The 19,862-nt window shown below is 43.0% G+C and overlaps 1 protein-coding gene across 2 annotated transcripts in view; it reads right to left on the reverse strand.

Moving 5' to 3' along the window:
• Positions 1–19,862, reverse strand: part of TOR4A (torsin family 4 member A) — a 265,452-nt gene that overhangs the window by 189,692 nt on the left and 55,898 nt on the right. Inside the window, exon 1 of one of the 2 annotated variants that reach the window (XM_069609841.1) lies at positions 13,376–13,481. The exons of the other annotated variant lie outside the window; for it this stretch is intronic. The gene's annotated coding sequence lies outside the window, so the exon portion shown is untranslated. Of the gene's footprint in view, positions 1–13,375; positions 13,482–19,862 lie in introns of those variants that run through there. 2 annotated transcript variants of the gene reach the window in all.

A 19,862-nucleotide genomic window follows, 5' to 3' on the forward strand; every position in this document is an offset into this window, starting at 1 on the left:
TTGCCTGCTCTTTATTTTCATGTCTTTGTTTATATTACTTTTTAGTTACATATGGCACATGCCTGAGAAGGTGAATTGCCATTTTCTTAGTGGTCTAGAGGCTGCTTTGGGACATGGACTAAATGCATCCCCTCATCATCAAAGAACCTTTCATTTTCCTACACGCCAACCACTGCCAGATGGCTCCTCAATGTTACTTGGCACCGTGATTAGAAAAGCAGGGTCCATTGTATCACTGTGTAGACAGATATCTATGGCAGATCAGTGTAGGGATATGTGTGCAGCAACGATTTGTGCGCTGCCCAAGTCAACACCCCATCGCCACCATAGACATGGAAAAAGGACTTAGTCAGCAGCCATCGCTTTTTCTTTTTTCTATTTACTCAGGAGATCGGCTACACATCAACGCAAATCTCCTGAAGAAAAATAATTAAAGCAATTTGCACCCCAGATGAACCCCAGGGTGTGGATGGCTCTCATGCCCATTAGAAGGCCAGAAATGGCCGGTATGGGCCCACAACCTGAGCTGAAGCCCTCACTTTACTCAGGCCTGCATTAGGTGGGGATGGGATGCTGTTACTGGCCATGTCCATCCTCCTGAAGGGGCATGAATGCCACAGTCTCAACGTGCAGTAATAGGTACAAACGCCCACTCTGCTTGAATCAAGATCTTGTACCTGCCTTCACCCAGCCAACCTCATTCGTTTTCCTCCAACACAATTTCTGAATGTTCCTCTTATTTACAGCAAACCTGCTAGTTCTTGAGGTTCTCCCTTCAATAGCATTTAGGATAAACATACATCCAACAGCAGATGTGGGTCAGTGGATTAAGTTTGGTGTGTCCTTGTACTGATAGTCATTATTCTTCTCCATCAGGCAGGGTCGAAAAGTGGAAATATGCTCACAAAAGAGACCATGTTCATCATAACGATCATTGTCAGCCTCGTTCCGAGACAAGCGTGTGCGAGAGAAGGCAGGCTTTATTTGTCGGTAAAAGCCCAAGTTCAAGCCACACCTCCAATCACATCACTGTAGACTGTCCCTGCTGTCCTCATTCTCCCCTGAAAGGTTGTCCTAGCTCGTAATCCAACCCCCACGCCCTCCCTCCCCACACTCTGCACTCTCTCTTGCCTTCTTTTGCTCACAGTACTTCATTTCCTCATCACCATGCTTCCATTTTGGAACACTTTTGTGGTTCTCAGTGATGCAGCGTGGTCTACTTAGCTTCTTCCCGTCCGCTCACTCGCTCATGCCACTATTACTCAGGCACCCTCTGCCCTGTGCAGCATGCACCCAGCCTTTCCAATATTTTTCATAATTTTCTTTTTTTTAAAAATAATTCCCCTTGGCAAGCATACAGGTCTGTTAATGGCCCACAGTCTCTGGTAATGCCCTCCATTCGCCGTGGCCATTACTTCTGGCAGCGGTTGTAACCAGCTGGTGCGGCCCATTGAGGATGCCACTATGGCCATATTGAAGGGGGAACATAAATGAGCCAGACTAGATTACACCCTGACCCGCCTTTCCTGGAGTGATGCCCTGAAATATGTACACCATAAGGAAAGCATATTTGGATTTGCTAACACATGTGCCTGCTTGAATTCATAACTTTTGACTAAGATGTATATACATTTGACAAATTTCAATTCGTAAAATCGCTTGTTTACACAACTTGAGATGTTTGAATGTAAATGTAAGACCTTCTTTTCTCTGGCACTGCCAGACTCTACATAGATTAGCATTACAGCTGAGTCCATGACCCAGCCCCTTCCAGTTACCCCCGCTTAGAGCTAAGCCTCCCCACACGTGAAATCATTTGTCAGTGCCTCCATGCATTGAATTAAGGGCATTAGGGCCCAAACTTTTATTTTAGGAAATGCAGTAGCTCTCCTGTGCAAAGGACAACAGCAACGACACTGGATGTGAATTCTATCTTCCATTTCATTTTCCTCAGATTTAATGAATGTAGAGCTATTCTATAACGTCAGCAGCGTATTTACATATAACGCTTGGATCCATAAAATGACAATGCATTACTAGATGGAGGGTGAGTTACACCCGGATGTCAATCATCTCTCTTAAAAATGATGCACTTTGTTCCAATAGAGGACTGACCTTTCACAAAAAATTTTAAGTCATTAAAAATGCGCTGGTGGAGGTCGCTCCATTCATCACTTCCATAATAAACACCTCATACGAAACAAGCACCGTCCCGACCACCTTGAAAGATGCCTGGGTCCTCCCGTTACTCAAAAAACCTACCTTAGACCTCAGCATCCAGACAAATTACCAACCTATAACAATCTGGTTTCAGACCAGGTCATAGTACTTAATCAGCACTTATAGATTTAAAAATAAAAATGTTTGAACTAAAAGACAATGGCGATCTAGGGCTCCTCCTTCTCTTCGATTTATCAGTTGCCTTTGACCTGGTCAACCATAAAGTCATTTGCAAACATTTGACCACTGCGGCTCACTTCTCCACCAAAGCCTCTGTATGGATACAGTCCTTCCTCTCTAACAGAACAATGAGGGTATTCACCCCGACAGCTTCCGCCGAGCCTGCCCCAGTCTCCTGCGTAGTTCCGCAGGGCTCCTGTGTTTCCCAAACATTGTACAACATATTTACTAAGCCTCTTTTGACCACTTGGATGACTTGGGTGTCACCTACACTAATTAGGCAGATGACACCCAAATCCTCATTCCCATCACAGGCTCTTACAACACAGACTCCAAATACTCAATGAAATATACCAAACCATAGAAGCGTGGTTGGCTATCCACAGCCTCTGCCTTAATGACGATAAAACAGAGTTACTCCTTATCGTCTCACTGAACAAACTAAACAAATTAGAAAACCAATTAAAATCCTTTAACATCGACAACATCACTATCAAAGTCTCCAAAGAAGTTAAAATGTTAGGTATCTACCTAGACTCAGCTCTCTCCCTTCCAAGGCAAGTTAATGCTACGGCATTAGCAACAGCTTACACGTCCAAACGAATCAATGCCGGCAGACACTTCCTCTCCTCAGACAGTTGCACTACCCTGGCCAGAGCACTCATACTATTTTAGTTAGACTATTGTAATGCCATATTTGTAGGCACGAATAGTAGTAATGTGAAAAAACTACAGGTGCTACAAAATAATGCCTTAAGAGCGGCACTCAATATCCCAAGAGCCAATCACATTACCCCAGTCAGACGTAACCTCCATTGGCTTTCAGTCCAGAATAGAATTGCCTTCAAAACTTTATCTGTGACACACAAGTTCCTGTCAAACACAGCCCCAGAATATTTAGTAGACAGGGGCTTATTCCAGCCACCAGTCAATGTCTACAGTAGCCGCTGCAAAGGCAGTACACCGCTTTAGACTCAGAAGGGGACACCTGTACAGATGCACTTTAGCCGAGTGATGGGCTGACACTAATATTATTATACATTACCTCAATAACCATTTCCTGTCACAATATGATTCCAGATGCATGCATGCGTTCTTGGTTACAGAGCTTCTGTCATCCAACAACTCCTCTCTCCACCCACAAGTGTTTTTGGCTTGATATACCACACGCCTTACCAGTCAGTTTGTCATCAATGCATGATGACAGCTAATATTTTTCCTGGGTGCCTCAACCACGCCTAAGCACATAAGTTAACATCTTTTCGGAGACCTCTGTCATTATGTCTCGATCCGCATAATGCTAATTTCCTGTTATTATGTATTTGGATTCTCCCCTCCACATTGGAAGAGGGCAGAATGTGAGGAAATCTCATCTGGGACTCATGTCAGTCAGGAAATCTGTTCACAGCATCACTCACCTGAAAAACAGTATTTTTCCTTTCACTGCCCTATCCACTCTCCTCACAGTCAACCCCTGCACCCCTACCCTGCCATGAGTTCTCCCAGTCATTGGCTCAGTCAATTGTCAGTCATGCAGTCACTAGGAATTAGCTACTCTCTTGCAGTCTCCATGGCAATGTTGGGTGTCCTGACCCACGTTTGGACTATTATGCTACAACCTTTGGTGCTGTGGGCTTAGAAAATCCAAGATGGCCAAAAAGCCCACAAGCGTGCCAGAATCCAGGAGAACCACGCAGTTTGTGCGCACACCAAAATGGTTACCTAACTTGCCGCCCACCAGTGTAAAGAAAGATCTTTGTTAACAAAATCCACTGTTACTGATGTCAAAAAGTTGCTGAAATCGTGGCTCACCGGACCACTTTAAAGATTCAACCCTTTTGTGGGGTTCCACATAACCATTTTACTGTAAGGAGCCCCATCAAAACAATGTTAAGCAAGGATTATTACTACCATGTAAGAACCATTCCTGTTTGGAATGCATTAATCCAAGAAAGACCCCAAAAATGGATGCAGTACCAACAAAATCCTCAAGGCGGCGCTAGCGGTCTAAACTCTGACAGGAGAACTGAGTGCAGTTGCTGACAAAGGGATTTGACTCAGCTGACTTCAAAGGCTGCATTTTAATTAAAAATTAGCCACCTGCTGTTCCCAGAGGCCAGAAGCCTGGGAAACCCTCTCACCTCAAGAGATTCACACCACAGCCCAGGATATCACATGGTCATAATAACCAAATGCAAAGTGACCCCCTGGTCTGCTGACCTCAACCTCCTGGAGACCACACAATAGGCTAGTGCACTTGAATAGAATATGTTGATTTTGACTGTTTCCTGTCAACAAAGGCCTGCCTGCCCGAAGACACATGTGATCACTGACCCACCCAAGTCTTGGAGGCGGACTCCAACTCTCTGAGAACTGAATTGAAAGCAAAATATATATTTTACAGAAACACTGATAACTCTTTGTAATCAAATGACAGAAATGTATAACTTTGAGAGCCTTAATTTAAAAAATGTACCTTCAATTCAAGCCCAAACTCCAATTTGTGTGATGTTCTGGGGCAAAACCCTGCTATTTATGTATACTACAGACGCTGTGTTTAAGCTAGAGACATGGTAATTTACTGGAGTATGTATGGACAGGCCGTGTACATGTGTACAAATCTGGAGAAAAATCCGATGTTGCAAAACCACTAAAAAGCACAAAATATTGCCATTTCTGAATGCAAGCCCCCAGGAAGAGCAGAGTTTGAACAGGGGCTACCATCAGTAAATGCATGATGGGTGCATGTAATTTCAAACCACTGTGTAGCTATGAAATATGTCTTTTTGATCAAATATAGATTGTGTGTAATTTGACAGGGGAGTGTCCTTTCTGCAAGCCATTAAATGACATCGCTCTGACACTCCACTTCTTTTCCCCAATCAAGAGAGAAAGGAAAGCTTGGCCAATGACAAGTGGAGAGGGATAGGGCCTAGAAAGCTAGCCTCTCCACCCACTTTCAAAACACATAAAAGCAGACAGTCAGGACAGATAGGGACCTTCAATTCCATTTGCTGCGGAGCATGCTGCCGGACCATACCACATCCAGAGATCCAGACTTCAAATCCATCAATCTCCAGAACCTGTAGCAGTACCTAGAAAGTAGAGCAGTATCCAGAATCCAGAGAGGCTAGACCAGCAGAGCAGAGCTGACCCAGACCGCTGTTAGCAGAACCAGAGAGCTGACCCAGATCCCTGTGAAGAGACCCAGACCAGACCGGAGTCCAGTCCGAAAACCTGACCAGATCCGTGGCGAGGCCTATTTCTAAATATATTGTGAGTACCTAGCAGAACTGTGCAGAACCCAATCTCTTAGTTAAAATAATATAATGCAAGCTATTTTAATCTAACAAGAACTGCCTCCTAGAAGTTGTCACCTGTCATTTTCTAGCTGCAAGCTGTAACCTGTCGCTTTGAACTTTTAAAATTTCAAATCCGAAAAACAACCTTCACAAAATCATTCATAACTCTGGAACCGTTTGTGCTAGGAACTTGGTTCAACTTTCCTCTGAAAGCTTAGAATCTTACCTTTCCAACAAGCCTACTCCTTATACTTTCTCTGTAATCACGATTCTCGCACTCGCGAATTTTGCCGCGATTTGCGATTTGGCCCGATTTCTTTACTTGTAAAAAGATAGCTGCTTTTGCCTTTGCCTGAACAACTAAATTTCGTTTGCCTCTTAAGAACCATCCCTGAATCATTGCTAGAGTGAGCCTGGACTAATATTAACTAGATACCACTCACCCTGAGCCTCTAGAGGGAATTAAAAGCATTTTAGCAAATTTTTCACTTCATTGCCAGCACATATAAAAGCATCTTGGGCCTGTGTTTCAAACTTCTGTAGTCTAAGCTTGCTGGGGTGAACTGAATCACATTTGATTGCATTTCTGAGAACTGTGGGCCTTCCTTCCATTTCCTTGCATTGCATAAAGGGGGGAGTGAATTGTCCAAGAAAGTGATTACATTGTCTTTTGCTGAAATCCTATCAAGTTATTTTCTGTACTGCATTTCATTCCACATTGCATCCATTTGAAACCATAAAAGTATTGTTGCTATCTTATCCATCCTATAACCACTCATCATTGATTATAAAGAAGTGTGCTAGTGCCAGACTATGCATTATTGATTACTGCTCAGACTAAGTGTGATATTCAATTATTAATTTATGATAAAGTGTGATATATATATATATATATATATTGTTTAAATTATCAAATAAACCTTTTAACTTGCAAAACAGAACTACTTCTTGGCTCAGTGGGGTCAGGGGGATTCCAAGAGAGGGGTGTTATATAGGGGTAGTCATCCAGAACGCATGAACTGGACATAAAGATATATCAATAAGGGTTTCCATTCAGTATCCCAGACTAGGCATTGACTTAGCTATAGTATTGAATTGAATCCTCTTACAGCAACACCATGTGCCCACCTACTTCAAGACCCTGCCACCTCAGTGCAGAGCCACCCAACCAGGAAACAGCCAGCATTACATTACACCCGGACCTACTGATTTGACAACTCAATCCTATAGGTCCCTGGCAGATTTGAACCCAGATTTGTCTCTGCCACCAACAGATTGACTACATCTCCCCCCCCCCGTCCCAGACATGTATCACATGATTGCTGCACAAAATGAAACCACCCTTCACATCTCAATACCCCCTAGTACTAAAGCTAAACCTACTAGACACTGTAGCATCACACCCTCCCAACCTAACATCTGTGGGAAACCTCTCACTCAAGGCCTCAACACCCTCTGCCACGCATGCAACGAAACATGGCACAAAACAAACCCCTCCTCTCAGCTGTGCCCTTATCAATGCCCGGTCTCTCTGAGCCCATGCCCTTGACATACACAACCTCATCTCTAGCCACAACATAGACCGCCTTATAATTAGCAAAAACTGGCTTCATGAAGCCTCTGGCCCAGCTCTAGCCCTTGCAATCCCAACTGGATACACAATATTCAGACAAGACCGCCCTCAGCTCAAAGGAGGAGGGGTGGCACTTATCGCCAGAGAATCTATACCAATCAGAAAGGTGGACTGCGAGTTAGGCAACCAAAGTCAACATTTGCTTCTCAAACTTAGCACATCCCACAATTGCACCATCACACTCCACATTGTCTACCGTCCCCCAGGACCAACTACCGATTTCCAAGTGTCACTACTGCACCTGCTATCTGACAACTTAAAAAGAACCACCCAAGCCATTCTACTAGGAGACCTCAATCTCAGCTTAAATGACCCTAATGATGCCTCAGCCAAATCCCTAGACAAAGCCCAGGGTACCCTAGTGTTCAAACAAACCATTACACGTCCAACCCATTCAAAAGGACGCACCCTCGATTGGATAGCCCACCACAACTGTCACCTCACCATGAACTCTAATTCCCCCCTACCGTGGACAGACCACCACATCATCCTCTTTGACCTCATCACCACCAAGGCCACCACCCAGCCAGAGTTTCCTCTCCCCCCAGCATTCACAACAAGCTCATGCCTGGTCACTAAGGAAACACTCATTCCTCACCTACTTGTGCCTGCTCTCAAGCCCCATTCTCCAACAGCCTTGAGTCACTAGCACAATCATTCAATGGTATTATCACCCAAGCTGTAAACTCTATCGCCCCTCTCACCTCTAGGAAAGCTAAACGTACAAAGCACTCAAATGCCTGGTACACCCCTGTACTCCTAATGCTATGCTCCAGGAAAAGGGAAGCACAATTCCCATGGAAAGCCAAACCCAGTGACACCACAAAACACGAATTCAATAAAATAGCCAAAGAATACAAACTGCCCATCATCAAAGCCAAAGCTACCTCCTTCAACTCTAGAATAGCCAATGCTAAGTCATACTCTAAAGAGATCTTCGCTATATTCAGAGAGTTGGAATCCCCGTCCACCTCCCCTCAATCCTTTGCCAAAGATGAAACATGGTGGAATGGCATCCAATCGGCCATGCTGAACAAACTCAACACCCTCCAAAACAAAACAGGAGCTCACCAACAATATCTTAACAACCAAACCTATAAACCTCTAAACCACACTAACCTTAAAGGAATTGATTCTCCCCTCTTCTCCTTCCAGGACATCACTGAAAAGGAAGTCATTGATCTTATGAACTCGATCAAACCATCGAACTGTAAAGGGGACCTCTGCCCCGCACAGCTTATCAAAGAATGCTCTCCCACCCTCATCCCATTTCTCACTGCCTTCATTAACGCCTTGTTCGCCACTGGGCATGTTCCAACCTGACTCAAGGAAGCATGGGTTTGCCCTCTCCTAAAGAAACCCACGCTTGACCCAACTAACCCTGGGAACTACAGACTCATCACTACAGTTCTGTTTCTATTGAATATCTGGATGAAGCAGCATATCTCCAAGTGCAAAGATTACTTGAAGCTAACACACTTCTTGGTTTACGCCAATCTGGCTTCTGCATGCAACGTGAGTTCATATTCTATCCTTACATGTATGCTATGTGTGATTGTGTACTCTATCTTCGCATGTGTGCCAAGGAAGTGTGTGTTCTGTGTCCGTGCCTGCATTCCACATAAGCTCATGCCACGTGAGCTAATGTTCTCTACCCTTGCATGCATGGCTCGTGAACTCATGTTATCTGTCCATGCATGTATGCCACATGAGTTCATGTTCTCTTTTCTTTGCATGCATGCCATGTGAGCTCATGTTCTCTACCCTTGCATGTATGCCACGTGAGGTCATTTTCTATCCTTACATCTATGCTATGTGTGATTGCGTTCTCTATCGTCGCATGTGTGCCAAATTTGCTTGTGTTCGCTATCCTTGCATGTATGCCACATGAGTTCAGTTTCTATATTCCTTGCATGTATGCCACGTGAGCTCATGTTCTCTATTCCATGTGTGTATGCCACGTGAGCACATGCTTGCTATCCTTGCACGTATGCCACATGAGCTCAGTTTTTATATTCCTTGAATGTATGCCACGTGATCTCATGTTTTCAATCCTAGCACGTATGCCAATTTACCATGGGGTCTCTATCCTTGCATGTATGTCATGTGAGCTAATGGTCTCAATCCTTGCATGTATGCCACGTGTGTTCATAGTCTAACCTTACATCTATACTATGTGTGAGTGTGTTTTCTATCCTTGCATGTGTGTCGTGTGAGCTCATGTTCTCTGTTCTTCCATGTATGCCACATGAGCTTATGTTCTCTGTTCTTACATACATGCACTGTAAGCTCATGTTCTCTATCCTCGCTGTTATGCCAAGTGAGCTTGGGTTATTTGTCATTGCATGTATGCCACAGGAGCTCCTGTTCTCTGTCCTGGACCATATGCCAGGTGAGTTCATATGCTATCCTTACATGTAAGCCATTTGAGCTCATGTTATCTATCACTGCCTCTATGCATCTGCTCTTCGGTGGCTTCATGTAAATGTTGCTCCTGTGCATGGATATACATTTATTTGTTCATAGGTCGGTTATAATAGTATTCACTTCAGTGACATACACCTTGGGTGACATTTCACTCTGATATGTGCTTCTGGGATGGTTTCCCTTTTAAGGCCCTTGCATGCATACCATATGAGCTCATGTTCTCTATCCTTGCATGTATGCCACATAAATGCAGTTTCTATATTCCTTGCTTGTATGCCATGTAAACTCATGTTTTCTATCCTTGTATGTATGCCACATGAACTCAGGTTCTATATTCCTTGTGTGTATGACACATGAGCTCAGGTTCTATATACCTTGCATGCATGCCACGTGAGCTCATGTTCTCTATCCTTGCATGTATGCCACATGAGAAGAGGGATATGTGGATGCACTCCAAGGTTGTATGGTAAAGAGATAAACTAGGTTCTAATGTTCTATATTCCTTGTATGTATGCCATGTAAACTCGTGTTCTCTATCCTTTTATGTATGGCTCGTGAACTCATGTTATCTATCCATGCATGTATGCCACATGAGCTCAGGTTCTATATTCCTTGCATGTATGCCACGTGAGCTCATGTTCTCTATCCTTGCATGTATGCCACATGAGCTCAGGTTCTATATTCCTCGCATGTATGCCACGTGAGCTCATGTTCTCAAACCTTGCATGTATGCCACATGAGCTCAGGTTCTATATTCCTCACATGTATGCCACGTGAGTTCATGTTCTCTATCCTTGCATGTGTGCCACATGAGCTCAGGTTCTATTTTCCTTGCATGTATGTGACATGAGTTCATGTTCTCTATCGTTTCATACATGTGTCAAGTAAGCTTGTGTTCTCTATTCTTGTCTGCATTCCACCCCAGCTCATGCCACGTGAGCTAATGTTCTATATTCCTTGCATGTATACCATGTAAACTTGTGTTTCCTATCCTTTTATGTATGGCTCGTGAACTCATGTTATCTATCCATGCATGTATGCCACATGAGCTCATGCTCTCTATTCTTTGCATGCATGCCACGTGAGCTCATGTTTTCTACCCTTGCATGTATGCCACGTAAGGTCATGTTATATCCTTACATCTATGCTAAGTGTAATTGTGTTCTCTATCTTCACATGTGTGCCAAGTTCGCTTGTGTTTGCTATCCTTGCATGTATGCCACATGAGCTCAGTTTCTATATTCCTTGCATGTATGCCACGTGAACTCATGTACTCTATTCCTTGCATGTATGCCACGTGAGCACATGCTCGCTATCCTTGCGCATCTCATCACTTGTATAAAGAAAATCTGTGTACAATGGTAAAAGGGCAGCTTGCACGCAGCACAGGTGAGCAGATTCAGATGCGCGTTTTCACTGCTTTGTTCATTTTCACCAATAAGGGGTAGTTTCTGCATATTTCAAAGCACATCCCAAAACCACAAATGGAATCCTGTTTGAAATGCATAGAAAATAGTCACCTTCCCCAGCACCTAACAGGCACACAGGAATGTGCCATGGATGACATGGTCATTGCCGACCCTGTCATCCGTTTTTATTTAAATGGAACAGCAGAGTTATGAACCACTACTGTCCCACTTGCATTTCTATCTCTCAAACAGGGATAGAAATGATTTTTCTTTTGCATTTTTCACAATGGCAGGCCCTTGTGAAATGTGCTCCCAACATCCTTCGGAGCCAAATGGTTCCAATCTTTCAAGCAGAGTCGAACCCCCATGGTTTAGATAAAATGTAATCTTTTTTGAGCTGGCTCGCCCATTCCTAAATTGACCACATGCTAGCACCCACTCTCTTGATATACACTGACAACATCAAAAGGCTGCATCTCTCCCACCTAATTGTGTAACACAGCAAAGTCCACCAACCCTAGCTGTAGGGGCTCATATTGCGCTCTTCTGTTTGCTCATACACCCAGAAAGAAGCCTTTACCATAACTCACCTAGAAATATCCCAACACACAGAGCCCCGTCACTTCTGACCTGCACGCATCAGCATATCTGCAAAGCTGTCTTACACTGGCCTCTCTGATCCTATAAACGAAAGCCAACCTGACTTTCTTACACACCACTAAGAGACGATGCAAAAGGCAGCAATCCACGCTATCAACCCAATAACATAACATAGTTTATGATGTGTGAGCAGAGAGAGGAGGAGGAAAAGCACAGTGTTGTAGGTTTCAATACCCGTCTCTGTTCACCCCTGGATAGAGAGGGGGCTTTATTATTTAACCTCTCTTCTCCTTTAGACCCTTCAATAAACTCCAATAGGTAGACTTTTTAGGTGCACCTCAAGACCTTCCTCTTTGCTTCTGCTTTCTCTCCTCCTCTCCCCTGCTGAACTTCTGACTGAAACTGCACTGGTCCCCTGGCTACCCTCTGATCCCAGCCCCAGGACCCCTCCCTGCCACTTGCACACCTGCACTGCCTACCGGGCAGCACCTGTACTTGGGGGCTGTTTTGTGTACCCGCAGTCCCCTACCAGCTCTTGACACTTGATGTCTGCACTTACCCCTGCACTTGCCACAAGCAGGCCACACTCTTACCTATTGTTCTTATTTATTCTATTTATTATTGTACTGTTCATCCTCTATTGCACTGCCCCTTCCTCCCTCCCTGCACTTTCTCACCTTCCCCCCTCTCCTGCACTTGCACAATCTCAATGTCACCTCTCCTAGTATGATTGTTGTCTTTGTTGTCTTCCCTCTCTTCCCCCTCCCTTGCCTCGTCGCACCTTGAAACACTTGTGTATAAGCTCGTTATAAATGGCATATCAAATACTTTTTGGCTAGTTAGTTTGGGGTATTATATGGGGCTTGTGCCACCTATTAGCTGAAACTATTGCATTAGAGTACAGATGAAATGGAGAAATTAAATATGAAGAGGGGCACACAGCTTGTAGGTGCTGTTTAGTTATTTGCCCACTCATTGACTGCCCATGGACCTTCTCACCCAGTTCCTGCCATCGCCGCTCAAACAAAACGCCTCCTTATGGGAACTCTTTGAGTGCAATGTTTGATGTCAAGCCTTGATTAAAGCGAGCTTAAAGTGCATGCCAGCTTTTATTCAAAGCAGCCTTCTGAGAGTTAATGACTTAATTGGAGTCACATAAATTACCTGCCACTCTAAAACGCAGTAGGATCTGTCGCCCAAATCTGTAGGCGGTAGGACTGCTTAAAAAGCAGTAGTCTACCACCTACATCAGTAGGGTTGGCAAGCATGAGCCTACGGCCAATGAAAAGAACATGAAAAAGAAGAACAAACTGCCGTGTACTTTTTGGGGGGAAAAAGAGAAATGAGGGACGCGGACAAATGACGAGACAAAAAGCAAAAGGCTGAAAATGAAGGACATAATGAATAAAACCAAACTAATAAAAATAAAGAGGGAATAAAAGATGAGATGAGGGATACAGGTAACATAATGTCAAACGAATGACCGCACTCAATGGACAAGAACATAGAACAGCGTGAAAATAAGATGATAATCAACAGAGCAACGATTTAAAAGAAATGTTATACAAACACGTAAAAATGTATTAAGAAAACAGGACACATACCTCAACCCAGTCGAACACAACTTCCGAATCGGTTTACTGAAAGGAGAGCTCCCCATCTGCAGCTGTGAATGACAGCATCCCAGAAATCCATGCGGTCTGAAGCCCAGAAAGGCATGCTGTGTACTAAGAGACAGCTCGTACCCAATGTCTCCACCCGAAGAGGAAGCGACATAGGGAGTGGCAGACAGCTTCCTCTTCTAGCCACCCCGCTCGGTGGTCATCTTTCACGTTACGCCAGGACGCTCTCTCTGGACGTCTCCTGCACGCAAATACAGAACGCACACAGGCAAGAGCCGGTCCCTTCCCTGCTCTCCTTGTCAACAACAAGGCAACTATTCTTTGTGTTGGGTGTCTCTTACAATTAGAAATACGAACGGATGCCTTGCGGAACTTGCGGACAATAGGAGAGTGTCAAATAAAATGAACGGGGAAATTCGACCTATCCTTTAGACGTCTATCTGCGGGACTCACGACAATAGCAAAAGTAGTGCCATGTTTTCAAGTATTGGCGATTCCTTAGGCGCTGCGTGATGCCACATTGAGGGCGCTTCACGTTGCCAGTGAGTAAATTGGCGTGCGTGCAAAAGGAGGGGTGCCTATAGCGATGAGCTGAAGGGTGCAGATCAATTACACACCACCATTCACCCAACATGGAATAAAGAACTGGTATTATGCGCCTAAGAAACCTAAGGAAATTGTGAAGCAGCCGCTTCAGGATTTGGACCTGGCATTTATAGGTTACGCAGAGTCATCGTTGGTGGCGCTAAACTCACTAAGGGCCTGATTCATGGAATTATTAGGGCAGTGCACACTGACTCACATAGCGGTGCATAGTGTAATCAGGGTGTTTGGTGGCAGGGCAAAGTCACTTTACACGAGTGAAAAGTCACTTTGCACCGTGCAAAAAAATCCATGAATCAGCCCATAGATACCATGCAGGCTCCTTACAAAGGAGGGCATTGCAGTCTCCAAGCATGTCGTGTAGGTGGCTGTCACATTGCTAAACAGCGTTTAAACACACTGGGGGATGTCCCGCAAAACCATTAAAAACATGGGAACTTAACAGTCACTGATACTTCATTGCTTTATTTGGCAGACATCTACAAATCTCACATTAAGATTGAATGTCTGCATTCATCCAAATGACCGGGTAAGCAATGCCTATCCTGCTTTTTTTAAATGTTCTGAACGATTTATTCCACAGCACAATCGATTAATTGCAAAATGCATATATCTGAACATGATGATCTATACACAAAAGTATATCCCATCATTATTTAAGAACACGAGATACACATAACACACAAAGAAAGCACCACATGTACGCATACATCACACGTACACCCTTTTGAACATGAATACAGCTGAGAAATAACATGAAGTGCTGGTGCAGACACATCCTAAAACTACACATATGAGGACATTTTCCTGAAAGTGATTCACATTGCATGCATTGCAACATCCTAGAGAGGATGTGCATGTCATGCCTTCATAGGTTACTTTCAGGATGTGTCTGCACCAGCCTTGTACAATATGTATTAATGTTCAAAAAATGTATACATGTGACGTGTTCCTACGTGCTGTTATGTTTATGAGTTATATATATTATTTGTTCTTATATGATCATGGATTATGTTATTGTGTATAGATTATCATGTTCAAATATATGTATTGAGTTGATTGTATTGAGGAATACATAATTCAGAACATGACAAGAAGAAGTCTAGTATAGACATTACATCCCTGCTTGTTTGATTAATGCATACGTTAAATCTTCATGGGAGATGAGTAAGTGGTTGTTGAATTTTTCTCATCTAAAACAATAATCAACTAGTAAAAGATTCCTAAGCGGGTGGCATTATTTATTGCAATACATAACGGGGTATGTTTTTTATTCCATGAAGTAAGAAACAATGCATAGCAAAGGCATGGTTGCTAGTGTTTTGGGAGGAAATGTGTGTATTATTTTGTCGCAGTTTATTTGTTTTAAAGGACAGTTCTTTAAGCGCATGGCATCATTTGGTGCCTTTTTTTAAAAAAAGTTAACGACTGTGCACTGTGCGCATGTGCAAAGCAGGGTGATACAAAATAAACTATAAAAAAATATAACATTGTTGACTCTAACTTGATTAAATGAATTGCCTTGAGTATATGTGAATATAAGTGTTGAATGTTTTATGTATTTTTGTTCTTTGCATTATACATTACATGAAGTATGTCCTGATAAAGATTTAACCTTAAATACAGTGGTGTCCCATCAAGACTAGTTGACTGGATCTTGATGAGATCTTTTAAATGTTTAGATTAGATCATCAACCTGTAAGAGAATAACTGTTGGAGTGATTTTATTGTAATCATGTTTAACTTTGTGGGATGATTATACCCACTTGTTGCTCTGCCATGCGGCATCACTGTGTTCTGATGGTGCCAAAAATAGTAAAATGGCCGCAAAGCCCTTGTGCGTGCCGAAACCTCTGAAAATCGCGCTTTGCAAAGCATAAAAAGATGTCTGCCCAATCTGCCATTCATGTTGTCAGTGGTGGGACAGAGATCACACTCCTGAAACATGTCACTGGCCTCCACAACATGTGAAGATGGAGTACAGAAGGAAAGGCAGTGCTTTGCTAGAGGAAACCCAGAATCTTGCTTTAAATCACTTTTTCTTTGTGGCTGAAACAGCAGAATGTCGGTACGAAACACCCTCAAACATCCATAATTCTTACTGGGTGCTACATTCAATTAGTGCAAGAAACTATTGTGAACATACAATGTCCTGAAAAGCTAAGCAGCTCTGTGAATTTGTCAAAATCTGGGCGCAGTACCCTCGACCGCCTGAATGACAGTTGTCGGGGGGCCTGCAGGATTAAAACATGTATAAACTGAAATCAAATGTTGTAATCTAAGTGGCCTGTTGCTGAGAGTAACCTATGTCGTAACTATTTTTATCCCATGGTTTAAAATCTAGAATAAGTATTCCAGCAGATATTTTGAAATCACAAGTTTGTTTTAAACTAAGGAAAAACGCAACAGAAATAACATTTAAATTTAAGTCTGGCTAAAGCCACCCGAACTGGAATAACAGCTTTCCTCACAAAAGGAGGACACTTCCCCCCAGCTGAAACTCACGGGGAGGTGCGAATTGCTGGTGAGCCCAGGACTAATCAATGGACATCCTCCAGCTAAAGGAAATGCTAAGTGTGAACAGTCGTAAAATGGCCTCTGCCAAGAGAACAGGGAGTAGACTGCTCCTGAAGTGAAGGGAGACAAAAAGAGGTGGAGACAAACAGCCATCTGTGGCTGGACATTCACAAAGAACATTTTGTTTAAATACATACATATAACTTGTCACTTAAAATTGTCAAAAACACACAAATAACAGAATTGTAAATCTAATTTTTGGCTGCACATTTCAAGAGGCGGCAAGATCGTGTGCCATAATTTGTAAGGAAACAGCAGAAAATGTGGTTTTACATCAAATGTATTTCTGCTAGAAGTATGAAACTTTATACACTTATGCCCACGTTATACGCGCACTTGTAGAAATTTGCTGATAAATGGGACGTTGTGTTCCTGATGAAAAGGGCGAAATTCTGGGAAAAGCAGACAAAAGATCCCACAACTACGGGGTTTGGAGGGTTTGCTGCCATATAAAATATGTGATCTATATATGTGTTTGTTATAGAGGTTGCATATGTGTAAATATGTATTGTGTCAAAAGTAGATTGTTCAAGATGCTAGGGGTAGAATCTAAGCCTCACAATCCCACACCATAAAGGTGACACACTGTTTTTCTCCTCCTATCAAGGCAGAGAGGAGATTCTGACCTATCTCTGTCAAAGGGGTGAGCTTAGGCTAAACCAGCACACACACACCCTTTATCGTAAGCATAAATAGAGACAGCAGAAGGCAGATAAGGAGAGACAGATTCACCCACTATCCGAATGCTGGTGGAGCACCCTGTGCATAACTTTCCATCTTCCTTGCTCCAGACTCCAGAAACTTGCAATGCAGAACCCATTGCATAGCTGAACCACTTTCAGCTAGGCCTCAATTTCCAGAACCAGAACCAACCCCACAAACCTAAGGGGAACTAAAATACAGCCGGGCTGCGCTGTACTGCTTGCCTGCTGAAATAATTATCATCAGAACCAAAAAGAGCAGATCCAATCCAGTCCTGTGCCGTGCTGTGACCAGAGTGCATTGCAGATCAGATCCAGTCCTGTGCCGTGCGGTGTCCAGAGGGCCGTGACGCTGCCCAAATCCGATGTGCCCAGCAGTCTGTCCTGACCAGAATTCCTGACCAAAATCCCTGACCAGAATCCTGACGGTTCAGTTTAAAACATATCTAGTGGGTATCTATAGATAGAACTGTGTCACTAGCATATGTACCTTGTCTAGTTAATCCCTATCTTAAATCCATCCTATCCTGTCTTTAGAACCTGATATTGTTAGGAGTATTTTTGAATTGCCTGAACTCTCTATCCTATCCCTATCTTCCTCTTGTGCTAGTATTGTTAAAACTATCTTTGCGCTGAGGGGTGTGCAGGGGGAACCTTTAACCACAGTGCTATTTGATCACATACACACACAAAAGTATTATTTCTGTGTTGAATTGTTTTGCTCATTATTACTCCTTATTACTCCTTGTGTATTAAAGAGATTATTCTGTGTCACATCACCTCATTTGTGATTATTGTGTACCCATTAAACATAGTGTAAATTGTAAATACATAAATAAATATTTTAATTTTACAAACCAGCTTGATTCCTGGTTCAGTGTTACCTGGTGGGGCTTGGGGAGGATCCAGGAGAGGGGTGTGATATGAGTGGTACATCGTTCAGAATAAAAGAAATTTTAGACAAAAATAAATAAGGATTTCAGTTATGCATTACACGCTAGGCATTGACTTAGGTGCGTGCCGGATTGAAATCACTTACAACTTGTGTCCATCATTGTGTTATATGTGTAATGTGAGTTTAGTTGTCCATGAATGCATGTGATACATAATTTTGTAGGTTATTAATAAGATGTGACAATATGTGTGTCATTATTTTGTTGAGTTTGTTTTTACATTACATTACATACATTACAAGGGATGGTACATTAGCCTTTTTTTATCATAATTTATTCCATACAAGGTTATAGTGTTTACACCTGCTTTCCCATAGTACTGTATGGTTTATTGGGAAACCTAATAATGTGTTTTGGGACTTGCATTGTCATCCATCTTGCTTTTATTTCTAAGACATCACGTGTTCGCCTCTGGTGATGGCAAATGTGTGTTGTGTAGTTACTGTTTACAATGTGTTTTGCATTATTGTGTTAAACATCAAAATCCACCTTCTTGATCAGGCTACATCAGACCCACTAGAGTTCCACTTCCTGCCATATGAGGTGAACTCTTGATATGTTTAAAAGAAGAAGCATTTGGGGCACAAAGGAGGTGATTATAACCTTGGAGGGTTTGTGGTTTTTGGTAGGTATCGGAATGTCAGATAACTTTGCTGAGAGCCATTCAACAGCTGTACTTGAAGTTGTCTGACATGTTTTATTAAGCTGCATAAATACTGACATTGAAATGGATTTCATTTGGTCCCAATGATAGAATGTGTTTTGACCAGCCATGGCAATATAAAATCTTGTGATTTACATGGTTTCTGTCTTGCCACTGAAAGCGCAATATGGCCAAAGGAGTATTGTAATGTCTCTATCCTGACCCTTCCCCAAGGAGGTCTCTTGATAATCACCACAGTATTGCCCTGCATTGACTAGGCCAATTATCTCTATCTTTGTTTGCCAGGGTACCTACTGTGCAGTCTCCTAAATAGACAAAATGCAGACCTTATTTAAACTCGGCCTTAGAGGCCATATTTCTACCATGCTACATATCCTAGACTGACTCTCGACTGCATGTTAAATATTCTTCAAAGTACTACACGCCACATGTGTTTGGTACCTCATCACCTTTCCCTTCCTCTAACCTTCCAAATCCATTCCACATTTGCACAAAACCCACCTTGGCAGAAGCTCATTCTCATTGCATCCATTATAATTCTAGAACTCTCTCCCCAGATACAGGCTCGGACTGGCCTATAGGGCAATAGACCCATGGCTGAACCAAAAACGCCAAATGCTGGCGTGGGCCAGTGTTTTGGGTCAAAGTGGGCTAATTTCTTGGCATGTGGGCTAGTTTGATGAGTTACTTCACTATACGGCTAGTGGTTTTCACCAGTGTTGCTGAATAAATATTCTTTAAAAGAGGGCTGAGCCCTTCACTTAGCAGATCACCCGACGACTTTGAAAGGAGTAAGAATAAGGACTGATTTGGACCCTGGCTAAGGTAGAGTCTGCCTTAGAGCTTCCGCCAGTGAAGGAAGACTGGGATTTCCAAGAGGGAAGCAAGATCCCTGCCTTAAACATCTCCCAGGGAGCAGAGGGAGATACCAACCTCAGGCAACCCATCCAGCAGCTCCAGAACCGGTACCA

The sequence above is a fragment of the Ambystoma mexicanum genome, chromosome 8, assembly GCF_040938575.1.
Source record: "Ambystoma mexicanum isolate Mex_15411 chromosome 8, UKY_AmexF1_1, whole genome shotgun sequence".
Lineage (NCBI taxonomy): Eukaryota > Metazoa > Chordata > Amphibia > Caudata > Ambystomatidae > Ambystoma > Ambystoma mexicanum.